Source organism: Taudactylus pleione, unplaced genomic scaffold (genome assembly GCF_031769625.1).
Source record: "Taudactylus pleione unplaced genomic scaffold, aTauple2 ptg000026l, whole genome shotgun sequence".
NCBI lineage: Eukaryota > Metazoa > Chordata > Amphibia > Anura > Myobatrachidae > Taudactylus > Taudactylus pleione.
In genome coordinates, this window is record NW_028284428.1 from 26570890 (window position 1) to 26591678 (window position 20789).

At 40.6% G+C, this 20789-nt stretch overlaps 1 pseudogene; it reads left to right on the forward strand.

Annotated features, from left to right (window-relative positions):
- Positions 1-15872: 15872 nt before the first annotated feature.
- On the forward strand, positions 15873-15991 carry LOC148539276 (5S ribosomal RNA; annotated as a pseudogene).
- The last annotated feature ends 4798 nt before the right edge of the window (positions 15992-20789 follow it).

The following is a 20789-nucleotide window of genomic DNA, read 5'->3' on the forward strand; positions in this document are numbered from 1 at the left end:
GGATGTGGGGGGGAGATAAGCCATGAGAGGAGACAGAGAAGGATCGATCATAGATGTAGGAGGATAGCCAGGAGAGGACAGTGTCTCATAAACCAAGGGAGTGAAGGATTTGCAGCAGGTGCAGGTGGTCCACAGTGTCAAAAGCAGCAGAAATGTCAAGGAGAATGAGCAGAGAGTAGTGGCCTTTGGATTGGGATCAAGGAGGTCGTTGCAGACTTTATTGAGGGCAGTTTCTGTGGAGTGGAGAGAAAGGAAGCCAGACTGAAAAGTGTCAAAGAGGCAGTGGGAGGAACGAAAGGTGGTAAGGCAGTTGTAAACAATATGCTCAAGGAGTTTGGATGCAAAAGGAAGGAAAGAGATGAGTCAGTAGATGGCGAAAGTGTTAGGATCAAGAGTAGGTTATTTAAGAATGGGGGAGACAAGGGCATGTTTAAGTGCAGAAGGGACAGTGCCAGATGAGAGGGAGGGATTGAGGAGGTGGGCAAGATGGGAACAGGCACAGGGAGAGAATTAGCAGAGGAGATGTGAAGGGATAGGGTCAAGGGGGAAGGGAGGTGGAAGGGGGTAGGACTGGATAAGGGCCATGACTTCCTCTCCAGATACAGGGGAGAAGGATTTCAGTATAGATAAAATGGAAGGGGAGGGATGATCTGGAAAAGGAGGAGGTGTAGTGCTGGGGGACTGGTGGGATATGATATCCTGATGTATGGAGTCAATTTTATATGTGAAGTAGGAAGCAAAGTCAAGGGCAGAGAGCAAGGAGGGAAGGCGAGGAGAGGGTGGGCAGAGGAGGGAGTTCAGGGTGGTGAAGAGACGCCGGGGATTTGAGGACTGGGAGGAGATGATGTGCTTGAAATATGACTGTTTAGAAAGGGAAAGGGCAGCACTGTAGGATGAGAGCATAAATTTGAAATGGAGAAAATCTGTCTTAAAGCGTGACCTTTTCCACTGTCGCTGGGTGTTTCATGAACACTTTTGCAGATATCTCATGCATTTGGAATGCCAGGATTGAAATGTAGATCTGCGAAGGTGAGTAGTGATTGCCAGAGCAACAGAGTCAGAAGTAAGGGAGACATTGTATAGGGAAGCAGCTTGTTCAGGGCAGGAGAGCGAGAGAGCAAAGGAGAGAGAAGCGAGTCAAGTAGGGAAGAAAAAGAGATGGTGTCGATAACCTCAATGTTATGCCTAGTGATAGTGGCCTTAGGAGGTAGAGGAGGGGAAGGAGAGAAGGCTAAGTTAAAAGAGAGAAGGTAATGGTCAGAGATGCGGAATGGGGAATTGGAATAATCAGAAATATCACAACGGTGAGTAAAGACCAGATCAAGCGAATGCCCACTCACATTGGATGGTGAGGAGGTCCATTGGGAGAGACCAAATGAGGATGTGAGGGTAAGGGGTTTGGAAGCAGAGGATTCAGTGGGGATATTAATTGGAATATTGAAGTCACCTAGGATAATGGAGGGAAGGTCTGAGGAGAGAAAGTGAGGGAGCCAGGAAGCAAAATTGTCAAGGAATTTGGAGGGAGGGCCAGGGGGACGGGAAATGATAGCTACTCGCAGGTGTACTGGTTGGAAAAGACGTATAGCATGAACCTCAAATGTAGACAATGTAAGGCATGGTACAGGGGGTATAAGTTGGTAGGTGTAACCAGGGGATAGAAGGACGCCAACACCACCACAATGGCGACCCCCAGGCCGAAGGGTGTGAGGGAAGGTGAGGCCCCAGATGAGAGAGCTGCAGCAGAAGTGGTGTCAGAAGGTGAAATCCAGGTTTCAATAATGGCTAGGAGATTCAAGTTGTTAGAGATGAAAAGGTCATGTCTATTACAGACCGATCAGGCAATCCAGAGGGCACAGGATAAAGGGACAGTGTTTGTGGGAGAGTTGTGAATGAGATATTCAGGATTACTGTAATGAGTATGTGAGATTAATTTTGGGGACCGAGATGAATAGAGTGGAGAGATTGTGCGGGGACCAATGCTGGGAAGGAAACCTTTAGGTGGTGAGTAGGGAGGGAGTTTAATGAGATGTGGATGGAGGATGGGATGAGGTGGCATGGAGAGGAGGGTTGGAGAAGGGATTAGCAATGGGGTAGTAGGACCATGGTGGGGTAGAAGAGAATGCAAGTGTAGTAGTTGGAGGGGAGAGGGAGGAAGGCAGACAGAGGAGGGGAGATAAGGGAAGGAGAAGGTGAAGGAGGCAAGGGGAAAAGTATAAAGGTAGAAGAAGGGGGCAGAGCAGAGGATTAGGTAGACACTGAGTGAGGGTGGAAGTGAAAAACCAGGTCATGGTGTGGCAGAGGTGGTTAGGGGGAGGGAAACTGGAAGCAGGAATAAAGTATGAGTGTGAGTGACAGTGCAGGAGATTTGCAGAAAAGCAGTGAGAATACAGTGGATAAAAGGTGTCTGCACAATAACAAAAGTTTATTATTGAGGGGAGTAAAAGTGGAGAAAATGAATGTTAAAGTAGACTGTGTTAGAAGCTAGATTGCACGTGGCTGGCCATTCGTACGTTCGGCGTACGTGCCGAAATATGTTAATTTAAGCACTCGCTCGTAATTTTGTACGCAGCTAAACTTCCTCCCGAAAGTCTCCCAACCCCTCCTCTAGCTAACAAGCGAGCCAAATAGCGAGCGTACATCCCCAATGTGGCTTGCAGGGAATGCTCGCACAAGTACAAACTGGAAGTGGGCCTGTCAGATTTTGATTACCTGCTCGTTCATTCTGCCTACCTACTTCAATCGTATCATGCCAATCAATATATCAATTAGCTTAATTGCTCTTCACATGTTTTCAAAATGTTTTTTTTTCTTTTTCAATAAACTTTACTCTTGTCCGTGTTTTTGTTTACCCGCAGAATACGTACGGTTTAAACAATGGTTTTCTTTATCCAAAATACATGTTTGATCCAATTATCTAATTGTTTTCCGTGTTTTTACCCACGCATATTTTACTGGTTTCATTTCTTTATTTAAATTATCTTACGCATGTCACTGCATCAAGCCTATCATAACTCACAATAGATTTTTTGGCCTGTAGAACACATGACTCATACACTAACCAATAGAATGTTTCCTGTTAATTTCCCAACTACTTTAGCCAATCAAAATTTTTTTCTGGTCTTTATTAAAACTGTTTTATTAAAAATACACCATTGCCATCATGAGAGCCTCTGCATTCACCAAGCGGGAGCTTATTGTCCTGACAGAGGTGATGGACCAGCGTATCAACAGCCAGCCTCCCCCCATCAGCAATCGGGAGAAGCGTGCCACCTATTCGGAGGTTCGCCGCCGCCTGCGTTCCTTCGACTCACGCCGACAGATCGGCCATCTGGAGCGCAGATGGTCCGACCTTCAACGGCGGATGCCCCGCTTGCTGGCATGTTTTTGCCAGCGTATAGCGGAAAGTAAGTTATGCTTTGTTTGGTTTTCATGTTTTTATTTGCGGCCCTATCTGCGTGTGCATGTTTTCTTGTTTGGCCTGTTTTTTTTTCACACATATCTGCTTGTGCATGTTTTCCTTTTTGTTTGTTAACCAATTAGTGTTTAAAAAGGTGATGTTCAAAACTAACCTCTATTTGTTATCCATCATTTAGGGGCCGAGCGAAGACTACGGCGTCATCGCCTGCGCAGACGTCGCCCTCATCCCCTCTCCCCAACCCCGAGCCAAACCTCCTCTCCCCAAAATTCCCAAAATTCCCCCTCCACCCCAGCCTGCCCAGATCCTGACGCCCCTCCCTCTTGGAGATTTCCCATCCATCCAAATTCCCCCTACCCTCTACCCACCACTCAACCCACCCCTCTCTTGACCACCCCATTACCACAGTCTGAAATCACCCCGCCGACATCCTTAGGAAATTGTCCCACCTCCGAGGAGGATGATGGTGTGGTTCCTGGTCCAGGCGTCATTCTGAACGGTATGTTTCCCCTTTATAATTTTTTTTTTATGTGTTGATGTAATCCTTTGTCTGTGCCTTTTCCTTTTTTTAGTATTTTAAAAGGTTGGTTATATATCTGTTTGTTTATCAATTTCTCAGCTGATTTCTCCATACACATATCACACATGTCAAAACACTCATACTTGTATCTCTTGTTTACGGTAGCAAGAATGGTTTTTGTTTTTTTTTTGTTTTTTTTTAATTATTTTTGGGGTTTTTTTTTAAGATTTTGGTTTGAAAAATGAATTGGTATTTTTTTGGATTTTGTAAAACAATTGTCACTTTTTGCTAAGTCGATTTTGCTTTTGAAGTTTTTTAGAATCATAAATTAAGGATTCATTTTAGTAAGCACCACAATTTTATTACCCACAGAGGACCAGAGGCGTTTGGCGGAGCTAGCCGGGTGTGTACAAATGTTGAGGGGGCATGTGATCGGCCTGCTGGTGGTCCTGGATAGAATGTCGGGGATCCTGCGCCGTTAATTTTTTTTTTTTTTTTCCAAAATATTTTAAAACAATAAACATTTAAATTTTTAATACAGTCTCAATCCTTGTCTGAAAATCTTAGATTGTTTAAACACATAAGTAGACTATTGCAGCAAGTATTTGAAACTAATGTAACTAAGATTGTGTAAAGCTGGTTTTTTTAAGCAGGCACATGAAACACCTAACACTAACAATAGGTTTGTAGAGTTACCAGCATTTTTTTTTTTTACATTTTTTGGGGATTTGAAAATTTTTATTTAAACCTGATTAGGCCGGAGATTGTAAAACATACTGATTCGACATAATACCTTTTGGTGTTGTTTTTAACCCACAAAGCATAGTAAAATAATGAGCAATTTGACACATTACAGGATTAGCCATTAAGCAACTTTTCCTTGGGTGAACCTGCTTACACTTGCTTGTAATGTTGAAAAGAAATGATGTTTTTAAAATAACCAAAAATGTATTAAAAATAAATAATAAACACAAAGTGTTGGGTCACAATCAATACACACAGTGATAAACTCAAAAATCCAGCCTACACCATAATAAAAAAGCAAAAAAACAATCAAGAACTGGTTGACGAATGAGCATGCCAACATGATTCCACAAATGTTGCATTGCAAAATTGGGTCCAGAAGATATATCCAATGAGGCCACATGAAGTCATTTTTTGGGAGCAGGAATTAGTCATCGTTTCACTCCAAAGTTGGGAAAATAAAAACCGATTAATTTGATTTCAAAATAATAACCTTTCTACATTGTGTCAAATAACTTATTTTGTGTCAAAAATTACCCAAAGAATCTGGCCACCACATCATCGCGTATGGCCCCCCCACATACTGACCTCCGACCAACCTTGGGGGGGCCATCCTCAGGCAAGGCATCCTCTGGCTGCATTGGGACAGCACTCCTTATGGTGATGTTGTGAAATATCCCACACAGGACCACAATTTTCGAAACCATATCCGGCAAATACATGAGCTCGCCACAAGAGCGGTGGAGGCATCTGAATCGGCCTTTTAAAAGGCCAATACAGCACTCCACCACTTGCCTGGTGGCTGTAAGTGTGGAATTAAAATCACTTTGTGGGCCTGGTATGGGAGCCAAATAAGGAGTGAGCAGCCAGGGCGTGCAAGGGTAGCCAGTGTCTCCTTTGAAAAAGAAGTGAAAACATCAGGATCACTGTGTATCAAGCTTTGCATTGGTATCTACTAAAGGTCTCCACTTAACCAGAAGCTACGCATCACCAGCTTGTAGGTTGTTTAATTTATGCCAAATCCCTGATTGCCGGATGACGAATGAGTCATGTGCACTCCCAGGAAATTTTGCATTCAGGGACAAGATCTGGAGGGAGGGATCACATACCACCATTACATTCAGTGAGTGATAGTGTTTTCGGTTCCTAAAAATGGCCTCCAGCTGTGCTGGAGGCTGAAGTGGTATGTGAGTACCATCCACAACCCCTATGATGTGTGGGAAGCCAGCTATTTGGTAAAAATTGGCCTTGGACAAAATAAGGGAACCCATATCCAAAGGCATTTTAATAAAAAGATGGAGGTGCTTGAAAAGTGCCTCCATCACTGCCCTCAGGATCCTTGAAATGGAGGATTGGGAGATTCCCGCAACTATTCCCACTGTGGTTTGAAAGGATCCTGAGGCACAGAAATATAACACCGCCATAAATTGCGTAAGTGGTGGTATTGCTGTAGGACTGTCAATTTGCCGCTCCAGAGCACTCTCTATTAATGACAGAGTGTCTATGATGATTTGGGGCAGAAGATGGTATCGCCTTAACACCTCAACATCGGGCATTCCATAAAGGGTGACACGTGTTCTATATATCTGGGTCCTTGCACGCCTATGATGCCTACGCCTGGGACGAGATTGAGGTTGGTCGGCTTCCGGTAGCATGGCCATAACAATACGACCAACATCAACCTGAAATGGTAAGAATTGAAGTTAAGTTATGTTGCCAAAAAAAGACTGAAAAATACTTATCTTTACGATACAATCCAAAGATGCTTACATGCCGGGGTATTGTCATGATTTCCAAAACCTACATTTCAACAGACAATAAAAAGGACAGATTTTGGGGTGTCCATTTTGTAAGCTTGCTTTTTGAAAAGGCACAAAAATAAAGGGAGTAAACACACATTTCTACAAAGAGCAAACTGACATTGCGACGACTTCCACAATTTTAGCCCCCAAAAAACAACCCAGATTGTGAACGCTAAATAGTTCGCATTTTAACAAGAGAAATCAAGCCTACAAAAGTGCGCTAAATAGTTCGCATTTTAAAAAGAGAAATCAAGCCTACAAAAGTGCGCTAAATAGTTCGCAGTTTTCACATCCCCAAAAACCCAGAAGAAATCAGTAATGTCCCCAAAAGATGCAAAAAACAAGTCATGAACATTTAACAAACAAGTTAAAATCCAAACTTACCAATACACGATATAGAAGTCACAGAACGAAAAGGTCGTTGGGGCAGAGCCAAAATAAACCTACAAAGGAAAAAAAAAACACAAATTATTTTTGGTCAAAAAACCAAACAAAAGGAGAGCCATATTTTACAAAAGGATGACGGAAAAAACTTACCCAAAAAATACACCACAACTAAAAGAACCACACCCAAAAATGCGAACGGAAAGTTAAACCCCCAAAAAACGCCTCTACCAAATTCCAAAACACCACCAAATACAACTCCCGCCAACAATCCACTCCGACCAACGTAACCGCCAACAAACAACACCCGCCACCTCGACTCGAGTCGGCAAAAGCCATAAATAGTGTTTCTTTTCCCGCTCAAATTAAGGACAGATCATAGGAACGCACAATCAATGATGCGGCCGAATAATAAGGACGCATGTATAAATACGTCACGACAAAAAACAAACGGTCAGGTGTATTTCTTGTTTTGGCTTGAAAAATGGCTACAGACCAGCCAAACAATGGCCATGAGGTGGCTGGTAATTATTTCTCACATTTCAAATCAAGGCTTATTTAGAAGCAGAATATAGTGAAAGTTTGACATCTAACTTAACAATAATTTAATGTAAATAGGTGTTGAGGATGACATGGAAGAGGCTGCTGGGCCCAGTATTCCGGCCAAAGCTGGCAAAAAGAAAAGGCAGCCACAATTCACAAGAAAGGAGATGGAGGTTTTGGTTCAGAAGTGTGTGGACATCCTGCCAGAGGCAGACAGGAATATGGGTGTAAGCCAGAAGTGGAGAATGTGGGAGGAGATAGCCAGTGCTGTCAATAGGGTGGGTGATTATGTCCGTCTAGCCCGGGATGTCAAACACCAGTAAGTAAAAACTTGACCAACACAAATAAAAAGGGTCAAATAATGCAGGAATAATGCCTACTTTTTCACCCACAGATGGCAAGACTTCAAATATCGCCTGAAGCAAAAAATGGCTGACAGGGCTAGGCATGCAAGGGGGATAGGTGAGGGTCCCACCCCTGTGTCATTGGAGGTTAATGATTTGGAAGAACTGGCACTGGGGTGTGTGCAGCATGTGGAGTTGTTTGGCGTGTCCAACATGGATACGGACATGCCAGACTTTGCGGCTCCTCATGTTGTCCCAGGTAAATGTTGTGATGTAACCAACTCTGAAATGTTATTGTGACAATATGTAGATTGTAATGTTCCTCTTTTCTCTTTTTTCTCACAGAGACACAGGCGGATGAGTCTGCTCCAGAGGGGAGCCTTGGCCGCAGAATTTCTGCTGGCTCTGCAGGGGAGGAACCAGTACATCTGGCTGAGGACCCTGCAGAAGCCAGTCCAGGGCAATCCCCCTCGCAGGCAGTGGCACTCCTCACAGAACTCAATTTTAAATCGGATTCCCATACGGAGATTCTGCAGAGGATGGACGCCAGTCTGCTACGGGTGGCTGAGGCCCTTGAGCAAAATGCTGCAGCCAACGTGACCATTGTTCAGGCCCTGGCTGAAAATACCAGGGCCAACATCCGAATCGCCACTGCCCTGGAGCAGCTCATTCGCCAGCACATGGTGGAGCCGACCTCCCTTCCTGCCGGAACATCTGGATCCTCCACCTCTGGCACAACAACAGCCATTCCTCCAAATGTGCCTAGCCCTGTGCCTAGTCCAGAAGCCACAACATCTGCCTCTGGACAGGCAAGCCAGAGGACATCCCGGACCCGGTCTGGCGCCCGCCCTACCCCAGCCAAACGGGGAAAGAAATGATGACAGCACTGGCTACTTTTCCCACACTCCTTCTGTGCTTGCCCCATATTCCTTAAGGGCCAAAACTTCCCTCTCCTTTCTTGTGAATTGTTTTTTTTTGTTGTTGTATTTTTGGTCCAAAATTGTTTTTTTTTAAAAGACAAATGTACAAAATATTAGTGGGTAACAATGACCCCAAACTTTTAAGTCAAAATGCAGATGATTTGTACAAAAATGTGTGGAGAAAATAAAAAAAAAATGTTCTCAACTGTATTGTGACATTATTTGAAAAATGGTTTCTAGTTAATCCTGTACCACAAGGAAAAAACGAAATCTTAGCTTTAAAAAACAAAACAAAAAAAAAGGGTTAAAAAAAAATGTTTCTTTAAGGAACACTTTGTTAAAAAAAAAAAAATCCAGCCCAATGCAAAAGGTTACAATACACACAAACATGATGACAATATTGTTACAATATCACAAAACACTAACAAAATTGTAAAAAACATTCCTTCAAAAAAACGCTAATTGATTGTGTAATCCTGAAATTAGCAGCTGAGATTTTCAGCTGCGTACAGTTTTGTGCTATACCAAAGGAAAAAAAAAAAAAAACATTACAAGCTGGTTTGCAATCCAAAGTTGATTGTTTTTCTGAGAAGCCGTGATAAATCGATGAAACATCGAGGAGGCCCGGACCAGAGGACAAGGCCATCGCAATTGTGGTCGAGTAATCCAGACCCCAAGCTGTGCGAGCAGTTTGAACGGAAAGAGGATCAGCCAGTGATGTATGACTTGGTACGAATTTGACGTTCGCATGAGCTAATTTATGTACGCCCCAAAAACGCCTCGCCACACCTGCGTTTTCCCATCTCCACCCCCGTCAATGCCCAAAAACGGCCTGTTCTGTCAATCACATTTGATATGTCACTTCCTGCTCGCAATTTGCCGAACGAGTGAAAAAAAGCACGCAAACTGCCGTATGCACATGCGCAGTGTTACACCGACGCATGCGCGGTTTGTCAACATCGGAACGCAAAGAGCATACTGCTGCTAACGAGCAGCTCTGAATGAGGGCCATTATTTCTAAGAAGAAAACTGAAATTGGTACAGAATACTTTGAGCTTTGAGGTATTGTGTAATCAGAAAGCTAGGACAAAGTTTAGCAAGTATAGTGTTAAGTACTTACAATGAGCAAGCAGAATCCAGTGAATAATGTACTGGTAATGCTGACATCCGGTGCTTGTATTGAATAAGTAGTTTTTGAACTCTCATTTCATGATGTTACTTTGTCCAAATTTTGTTAAGATTTCTTGTGGAGTTTGGGTGTTATCCTTCTGGTTGACTGGTTGGTTTAATAGCGGTATAATGGCAAAATTATGTTTAAATTGCACTTTTAATTTCGCACTTCTATATTGAGCACTACAGCCAGGCTTCTACAGCCATATAGAGGATCTTAAATAATGAGACCTAGCATGTGTATGCAATGACTATAAACAACCCCCAATCCCCACCCACTGGATGGCTAGCAATAAATGTAATTAAACAAAAAAGCAAGAAATACCACAAAGATAAGAACTGGATCTATACATCTATAAACTAAAGAGAAACAACAAAAAAAAAAAACATATGCTTGATATATTTGACAGCAATGCCTGGTATGGATTTACCTAATAATAATAGACTATTGCAGACAGCAAAATAAAGTTGCAGCAATGCCTTCTATGGATTTATCTAATAATCAATAGATTATCACAGACAGCAAAATAAATTTGCAGCAATGCCTTCTATGGATTTACTTGCAGGATGAAAAGAAATGTTGAGGTCACTTCATAATCGATGTCAGCAGAAGATAAAATCTAATAATGGTGGTATACAGGCATCATTATGTTTAAATTGCACTTTTAATTCTGCACTTCTCTATTGAGCGCTACAGCCAGGCTTCTACAGCCATATAGAGGCTCTTAAATAATAAGGTAATAAGCAGAAGCTGATTTAAGGGGCAGACAAGAATGGTCAGTAAACAGTTCAGAATAGGTACAAGACATAAATAGTCAGTATATAAGCAGAGTTCCTGGAAATATAAACATGCAGACAAGGAAAGTCCAGGCAAGCAAGTTCAGTAACAAGCATAAACTTCAGCTGACAACAACAGCACAAAATCCCAATATGCAAAAGCTATTACAGGCAAATGAGTGAGTGCAACTTACAGCATTATAAACAAACTATATACACTATACACTATTCTGAAGGAATATACTCAACTAATATCTTTATCATCCCACTTTTGTAATACTGCCATTTCTCTGTTTTTAATTTTCAAAATATCTGAATAGAATCTAGTGCATAATACCTAGTTCTTACTCCAATCCCATTCCATTTATAAACAAAAATAGCTTTCTTTTTCTTTCTTTTTTACAACCTTATGCAGTCTTATATATAACTGCAATTATAAAAGACTACACAAATTGTAACAAATCTGGTATTATTGCGACTTTATATACCATTTTCAGTTTAATCTATACCATTACTGTTCACTGTATCTTCTTCATGATTATTATAGTAAATTAACCACCATTCCTCACCGTCTGCATATTGCTGAAATACAAGCAAAGAAGGAGTTAAAAAGAAGAGGAGGGGCTGAAAGCCCTATATAAAGAAATCCCAAGTAAGGAAACATTCACACAGCCCTGACGAAGCCCGTAGTCGATTGGACGGGCAAAACATGTAGGCCATGCCCCCTGCATGGAGCGCTACCCAGAAGAGGGAACCCGGTGGTGACACAGATGTGCACGCACATCGCCGGCAACCACTCCTCTACAAACGGCTGAAGATTTCCATCGGTTCGGCTGTCACGTCATGGGACCACTGCAGGATGGGTCTCCAACATCTTCGACAGGACCCGGGAAGCTACCGCACGGAGGCAAGACACAGCACACAAGTAAAGACTGTCATCACTGTTTTTCACATGACACAGAGGTAGGAGGTGCATGCACCGACCAACATTTTTTAACAGACTTTGGGGAATCAAACATTCCATGTTTCCACTCAGCAAGGATTAATGAGACTTTATTCAGATTGGGACTTTACCATCCCTAACTTTTTTATGTAAAAGCACCCCATGTGCTTTACATGTTTGCTGAGATCAGCTTGAACTACTCATTTACCATTAACCCATGCTAATCAATGTATTCAATGTATTTAATGCACATTGCACCAATTGAATATTTTGAGTTAACATTTTGTTTTAATATTGCTATCCCTATCAAGGGTGTTAACACACCATTGACATTATAGGGATTTGTTGGTTTAGCTAAATATCCAATTCTTATTGTACGTTAGCATTTTTATATGCTCAATCTTAATGCATCTTATTCACAATTTTAATCTTTTCTAATATACAATTTTTTTATTACCCTTTCACACACGACCCAATAAATATTTTAGATTCTATTTGCGCCCTCTACGGTCTACATGATTTATCTTTAAATAGTGGTACAGGAAAGCCACAGGTATTTGAGGCAGCATTAGGATTTGGATAATAACAGGTACACAAGCACCCATTGGAATACTATCCCACATATTAGCTTACAGTTAAAGAGCGCAGCGGTCCACGTATATATTTTTTCTATATTTGCAAAATACTTTCCTAGTGACCCAGTACAGCACACGTAAGCTATAATGCACACCTCAAAAAGAGAGCGAGTACAAATATTAGAAAATATATTCTCAGCGGATATCACAGAAAACCAAATACCACAAGTGAACAATGAAGAAGGCTTCTGTGATTTATACCTTAAAATGGAAAAAATAATGACATTGGAAATTAAACAATGGTGGGATAACAATAAACTACAGAAATATATAGACAATAATCTAGTTCCCAGAGGTTTGAGACTATTCAAATGTCCAACCTTCAATCCTTTTAAAAATGATTTCCATACCAAATGGAATAAAGCATTAGATGACTGCTCATTTAACTTGATCAAGCTCATCATTGAAGATCGAAACGAATCCCTGAAAAGTTTGAATAGTGAAATCACCAATATTAAAGACAAATTAACACCTATCAGAGAAATGGAGGATTATAAAAAATTACAAGCCATGACCATTACAAAATTGATCAAAACAGAAAATGAAGTAGTTGACATTAAAAAGCGCAAATTCGCCAGAGACACAGAAGATTATAAGACGGGACAAAGAGACTGGAACCAAACAAGAAAAATAGCAAAAGATCAACAGAAACACCAGAACAGAATGCAATATATGAATTACCAGGAAAGAAACATGAGGGGATATGGGACCAAAGCACGAGGAACACATCATGGTTATAAACAAAGTCAATTGCACAAAGAGATACAGACAGATCAAACTAACCACTATCAATTCAACAACCAAATAGACCATACAGTGCAAAAAGACCACTAATTAAAAACCCTCCAAGAGTTGATGCAGAGAATAGGACATATCAACCATATAGGGAGATGAATTTTGAATACGGCAATAAAAGGAGTACAGGTGCTCTCGACACGTCCAAAGTAAAAGAGAGCTTCAGGAGAGGTATAAAAGAAGCAATAACACAAGAAGAAATACACACAACAAAATTTTTGAAAAATTTAGAAAAAAAAGCACTGAGTGGAGAATCAGCAGAGGAAACTTTGGCATTAACTCAAGATGACCCAGAACAAAATTTAAATCTTTTTTTAGAATTTCTCAAGGAAAAAACACCACCAGATCGGAACATAGAATCCACACAGAAGAGAAAACATCCACAGACAGACACAGAAAGTGCAGAAGAGGAAAAAGAGGTGGAAAAAAGAAGATCCTATACGAACCCAGATGTAAGGACAAAATCACAAAAGAAGAAGAAGAAAGAAAACGGGGGATATACAACATCAGTAACTACATCCTAAAAAAAGAAGAACTTAATGTCCTTAAAAAAGGCCTCAAGTTTGCACCAGGTAATGACTTTAAAGAATTCCAGACGTTTATAGATCTACACAAGTTCACGCGCAAACTCACAGTAAAGACATTTTTTAATAAAGAGGAATCTAAAGGAGAAGAACTCAAAGGAATCGCCAGCCAGAAAATACATACGAATCTGAAAAATAAATCAACATTTTATCCAAAACATGTACAAGGTGCACTTTTCAAAAAGCAGTAGAAATTGACCTGGCAACACTGGGGAAAAAAAGTAAAAGCACCCTACAAAAGAAGAAGATACACCATGGAAGAAAATTCAATAAGAAAGAGAAAGAAGCATTAAAAAATCTCAAAGAGAGTGAATCCATAGTCAGAAAACAGGCGGACAAAGGTGGAGGGTTAGAGATAATGGACAGACAATACTATGAAAAAGAATCCCTGAGACAACTTGCCGATAAAGAAACATACGAACTTCTACAAAGTGACCAAATGGAAAAATTTCAAAAAGAACTTAACCACCTCCTACATGAGGGTAAGGACAAAGGGATTCTAAATAAGACAGAGTTTGAATACATTCAGCAACACTATCCAAGAATGCCTGTATTTTACTTCCTCCCAAAAATTCACAAAACATGCTATAACCCCCCAGGACATCCAATAGTCTCAGGAATAGGCTTACTCACCACCAAACTTTCAGAATTCGTAGATTTAACATTACAACCACTAGTCATCAAACAAAAAAGTTATTTAAGAGACACGACTCAAGATTAGAAATCTTGAATAAGACCACATGGAGAGAAGGCTATTTCCTAGTCACCTACGATGTAAAATCTCCCTACACTTGCATTGACCACCAACAAGGTGTGGATGCCATAGAATCAATAATGGAACTTGACTCAGAAATTCCAAAAGATAATATCAAGTTTGTGATTGCAAGTATAACATTCATCCTTACACATAACAATTTTTGGCTCAATGGCCCCCACTATAGACAGGTTTGCGGTATGGCTATGGGGACGAAATTTGCCCCTAGCTACGCAAACCTGTAGATGGCAAAGTGGGAAAATGATACCATATGGCACAATAACCTCTTCAATCAACACATACTATTTTGGCACCACTTTATAGACAACGTCCTTAAGATCTGGAGAGGGGACCTGGGAGAACTCAAAATGTTTAGTAAGTACATCAATGAAAATAATATCAATCTAGAATTCACGACTACTTGGAGCAACAACTCAATAGATTTTCTAGATCTGACTATCTGTATAGAACAAGACACAATACAAACCAAGACATTCACCAAACCAGTTGACATGCACAAATTCATTGCCCCCACGAGCAATCACCAAAAGAATTGGATCAGGAGCATCCCAGGAGGTCAGTTCAAAAGAATACGATGAAATTGCTCAAAAATTGAAGTATTTGAAGAACAAATAGAACATTTGAAAAAGAAATTCATTGATCAAAATCATGATCTAGAAATCCTGGAGACAGCACTTCAGGAGGCTAAGGAAACAGAGAGAAAAGATCTCCTCAAATATAAACCAAAGAGAAAGGAAGAAGAAGGACCCTTCTTTATCAATCAATTTAACAGTCGATTTAAAGATATTGAAAAAATTATTCGAAGACATTGGCATATTCTCCTGAAAGATCATATTTTGAAAGATCTCCTACAGAAGAGAACCAGATTCATTTATAGAAGAGCACCAAACTTAAAGCAAAAAATGATCACAAGTTACCTAAGCCAAAAATGGAAAAAAAAGCATAAGAGACACTTGGCTTGGTAAAAGGAACCCAGGATTTTATTACTGTAACAAATGTAAAGCTTGTAAAACAACGGGAAAAAAACAAACTTCATCGGTGTGTGAATTTACCTCAAATAAAACAAAACAGCATTACAAGATTAAGAAACCCATGACATGCGATACCGAAGGGCTAATATACCTTTTGACCTGTCCTTGCGGCCTATAATATATAGTCCACACAAAAAGAAATCTCAATATAAGAATAAAAGAACATATTAATAACATTGAGAAGAAATTTGAGGCCCATAGTGTTTCTAAACATTACAAAATTGTCCACAATGGGGACCCAAGCACACTTCATTTTCATGCCATTTAAAAAATAAATAAACCTTGGAGAGGAGGAGATTATATAAAAATTATGTCACAAGAAGAATCAACATGGATTCATGAACTTAAAACGCTCAAACCAATAGGATTGAACATCGACTTTGAACTCTCATATTTTTTGAAAGATTAAGGCAAGAAGGCCCAAGGCGGCACACATGAGCATCAACAGTACGGAAACTTTGATTTGGGAGATAAGGGACACACTAGAGGTCACTACGTACATACCACCCTGCTTCTGCCCAATCACTTCTGAACTTGGAAGCCAAACAGGGAAGGGCCTGACAAGTAATGTGATGGGAGACCTCACATCAATATCAGGTTATGTAGTCCAACCTCTAATGTGGTGTCTTCTTCTCCCTAAATGTGGAAGTACGATGCTACAAACCAGCATTATACAGAGGTCTGAAGAACATAAAAATCAATTTTACTAAGATGAACAAGTCCACATCCCCCATGGAGAATTAACAATGAATATAAATTAATTAATAGAGAACCTGATAGAAGCAAAACATATTAATATAAATATGAAACTTAACTCATATAAGAGAATATATGCAAGTAAAGTGACAAAAACTGCAGTCTGAAATTTAGATAGCATCTATTGAAGGCAATTGAACAAAATACTTACCATTTATCCGGAAATATGCATAATAACAATCTATAGTTTTTAATATATACACTATTCTGAAGGAATATACTCAACTAATCATCCCACTTTTGTAATACTGCCATTTCTCTGTTTTTAATTTTCAAAATATCTGAATAGAATCTAGAGCATAATACCTAGTTCTTACTCCAATCCCATTCCATTTATAAACAAACATAGCTTTCTTTTTCTTTCTTTTTTACAACCTTATGCAGTCTTATATATAACTGCAATTATAAAAGACTACACAAATTGTAACAAATCTAGTATTATTGCCACTTTATATACCATTTTCAGTTTAATCTATACCATAACTGTTCACTGTATCTACTTCATGCTTATTATAGTAAATTAACCACCATTCATCACCGTCTGCATATTGCTGAAATACAAGCAAAGAAGGAGTTAAAAAGAAGAGGAGGGGCTGAAAGCCCTATATAAATAAATCCTAAGTAAGGAAACATTCACACAGCCCTGACGAAGCCCGCAGTCGATTGGATGGGGGAAACGCATAGGCCACGCCCCCTGCATGGAGCGCTACCCGGAAGAGGGAACCCGGGGGTGACACAGACGTGGACGCACACCGCCGGCAACCACTCCTCTACAAATGGCTGAAGATTTCCATCGGTTCGGCTGTCATGTCACGGGACCACCGCTGGACGGGTCTCCAACATCTTCGTCAGGACCCGGGAAGCTACCACACGGAGGCAAGACACAGCACACAAGTAAAGACTGTCATCACTGTTTTTCACGTGACACAGAGATAGGAGGTGCATGCACCGACCAACGTTTTTTAATAGACTTTGGGGAATCAAACATTCCATGTTTCCACTCAGCAAGGATTCATGAGACTCAGATTCGGACTTTACCATCCCTAACTTTTTTATTCAAAAGCACCCCATGATCTTTACATGTTTGCTGAGATTAGCTTGAACTACTCTTTTACCATTAACCCATGCTAATCAATGTATTCAATGTATTTAATGCACAATGCACCAATTGAATATTTTGTGTTAACATTTTGTTTTAATATTGCTATCCCTATCAAGGGTGTTAACACACCATTGACATTATAGGGATTTGTTGGTTTAGCTAAATATCCAATTCTTATTGTACGTTAGCATTTTTATATGCTCAATCTTAATGCATCTTTTCTAATATACAATTTTTTTGTTACCCTTTCACACACGACCCAATAAATATTTTATATTCTATTTGCGCCCTCTACGGTCTACATGATTTATCTTTAAATAGTGGTACAGGAAAGCCACAGGTATTTGAGGCAGCATTAGGATTTGGATAATAACAGGTACACAAGCACCCATTGGAATACTATCCCACATATTAGCTTACAGTTAAAGAGTGCACCGGACCCCGCATATATTTTTTCATTATAAACAAACTGGTGACTAATCACAATCAGACAAGCCCTCACTACTGTATGTTGATATGTCTATAGAAACATTAAGCTAAAGAACAATAGTCTAAATGTCCTGGGATGCAGAGGAACAGTATGCGTTCAGCATCCCAGTGGTCTGGATGCCGACCCTTACCTTACCAGCACCCGAATACTGACACCGATCAGAATCCTGGCTGATTCCAGAACCATATGCATTCAGCATCCCAGCGGTCTACATGCCGATGCTTACCTTATCAGCACCAGAATACCAACGCTGTTCAGGATCTAGATGCCGGCTTCCCGACCGCTGGGATGCCAAAGGTAAGTACCGGGGTGGGGGGAGGATTAGGATTAGGTTTAGGGGTTAAAGTTAGGCACTAGGTGAAGAGTTAGGTTTAGGCACTATGGGGGGTGGGTTAGGTTTAGGGTATGGGGAGGGGGAGGTAAGATTTAGGCACTAGGGTCGGAGGTTAGGTTCAGGTACTGGGGAGGGAGGGCTAGGGTAGGGAGAGGGGGAGCGTTAGCTTACCGACCACAAAGTGTCGGTATGTTAACCCTGTCAGGATGCAGGCATTTGGATTATGACCGCCTGGATCCCTTCTGTCTTTATTACATTCCGATTCCAGTGGAACAACCAAGTCTGATATTGTTTCTAAACCAAACTTTCTAACTCTTTTTATCAGTAAAGATGTGTAAATGTAAGATGTGACAAAATCTGCATACTGCACATGCTTTCTTTGTGGCAAGCAATTACAGAAATGTTACACAAAAATATGTACAGTTAGCTCTTCATGAACTCCTACATTTTTATATTTTCACTACTTTTGCCAATTTTATTTTCTTTATAAAATATAGTAGACATCTGGAATATTGTTTCCCTGTTTATTGTAGCAGAAATAAAGTAATGTTTTGTTCTCAAACATCGAATCATATTTCTGGAACACTGCTATATGTCTTAGCTTGTGATGTGCCAAAGTGAATCATTATCCTGACAGAAGGATGGTAAAAAATATAAGTGAATATGCTGCAGGGTAAATACATGAAAGGGGCATGTGGTATTGTAAAACTGATGTATGTTTGAGGGTTTACCAAGAATACACATTATGTGATAAAATGTGTAGGGAACAACCTCAGGTACATTCTAGAAATCAAACTGTCATCTACAAAGCATGCAATCAAGATATCTGAGTGGACGAAATAAATAATACTTTCACTTTTTTTCTCAGGGCCAAAAATCTAATATTTAAGAGTGACTTCACATTTTATTTATTTAAATATGTGGTCAGTTCTTTCTATCCCCAATTCTTCATTGTTGTCACAGAAACAAAAGTCAAACCAAGATGAGTAGCAGGCCTGAAGCCATAGATTCCACAAGATATTGCTCCATGCTAACTGATTATCTGCCACTTGGATAATTTTTCTATAATTCTTTATTGTTTGTTTTAAGAATGTTATAGAATATGTAGAAATAAAAAATGCAAAATGGCGCTGTCCAGGCCCATTACATTACAACAGCTAGATATATTAGTAGGAGTCAGGTAGCATAAAAAATACATTTAACTTAAATTCAATTTCTAAAATAAATGTAATTTTTAAACTGGCTGACTTCTACTAAATTATTCTATCTAGTTATTATTAATATTACATAATACTAATATTATTTTTGTTCTAAGTGATCTGTACAATGTGTCACGGTCCGCTACATGGGATTCCTCAGTTGGAGGATTGGGAGCCAGGGGGTTAGGGTGGCTGGGAAGCAACTGATGGTATGTCACTAATAATGTCCTCTTTATTGATCAAACCCAGGTATTGGCTTGACCTGACAAGAGGCGCATAGTCTATCACACTTGGTGGTCTTCACCATTGACCACTCCTATTGGAATTTGGATTTCACCGTACCAAGTGAGCAGGTCATGGACCTCTGGTCAGGTACCTGGGAGTGACAAGGAGACCTGGTGATGAGTATGCAGGATAATGAATGCAGAGAATACTGTGAGTTCATACACTGAACTACAATAAAGGAACTTGAAATGTGAGAATATTGGAGATCCTAGCAAGGGCTTGCACTAGAGAGTATCTCTAGTGATCCAGATGCAGGACTGGTGCAGGGGAATGGCACTAGGAGTCAGTACATGGATGCTGTACTGAGTACACATGCTGGTCAGGGGCGGAACTAGCAGTGGTGCAGCCGGTGCCTTGCACCGGGGCCCGCTGTGGTGCAAGGGCCCATGGCTGCCTGCATCTGACAGTGCCGCTGCCCACCGACCTGGTCCCCATTACCTAAATGTTTGGAGCTGGAGCAGGTCCGTCTCAGCCACTCCAACTCCAACATGAGAGATACCCACCATGGCCCCGCCCCTTGATCCTGCAGCCCGGCCCCTTGTTATGACACGGCACGCGTGACATCATGACATCATGTGCACCGTGTCATAATAGAGGGCCGGGCTGCTGGAGTAAGAAGATCGAGAGGAGCATATTCTTGCACCTGGGCCCACCACTCTCTAGTTCCGCCACTGATGTTGGTGATCAAGGTGCAGGACTGGTGTAGGAGAATGACACTAGGAGTCAGTACACAGATGCTTTACTGAGTGTACACACTGGTGATCCAGATGCAGATAAGCAAAGTTTATAAATACAGTTTCAGCACACAGACAGCTGCTGAAGTAATCACTGGAGAAGTCTGACACTGATTAGTGCTGAAGTTGTTTAACTGGAGTTTAGCACACAGACAAGGAATGAATAAATCCCTGTAGAAGTCTAATGCTGATTAGTGCTAAAGTTGTTTATTTGGAGTTTAGCACACAGGCAAAGACTGAAGAAATCACTGGAGAAGTCAGATGCTGATTAGCACTGGAAGGAGTCACTGGAAATAAAGTAGATAGTATACAGCCAGGAGCGAATCCAGTCACTAGGATATAACACTGGTAGGAAAGAACATGGAACCTGGAAAGCTGCAACAGTTAGTAATAACTGGAAGTAGTGAAGTTGAACAGCAACTTCCTGTTTTTGGAGTCAGACTAAATACCCTAAAGTAGCGGTCCATTGGTGGATAGTCATAGGAAAAAAGAAAAAAGTAGTGCTTT